We start from the raw sequence: 320 nt of genomic DNA on the forward strand, positions 1-320 counted from the left end.
TGGTTTATCTTTGCTCAAACCACTTTCTCCTCTTTCACAGCGACTTCTACCATGTCTGAGTCATATTAACATATGTACGCACGTTCAGTTTCTAAACATAAATCTGTTCAAACGCAGCACACTGCTCAGCAGCACGGCTCTCTCGCTGCAACCTCGTGCTGTTGTCACACCCTCGTCTGGTCAGATCACCTGGCGATGCTGCACTCCTTGGGGCAGGGGACATGTCATTTTATCCCGTGCTGCGCTGAGCCCAGCCAACGTGGGCACCCTGCGATGGAGATCAGCGGTACCAACCGGCGATCTCTGCTGCTGCTGACAGA

This window comes from Chaetura pelagica, unplaced genomic scaffold, assembly GCF_000747805.2.
Source record: "Chaetura pelagica isolate M959 unplaced genomic scaffold, ChaPel_1.0 scaffold37, whole genome shotgun sequence".
NCBI classification, from domain to species: Eukaryota; Metazoa; Chordata; class Aves; order Apodiformes; family Apodidae; genus Chaetura; species Chaetura pelagica.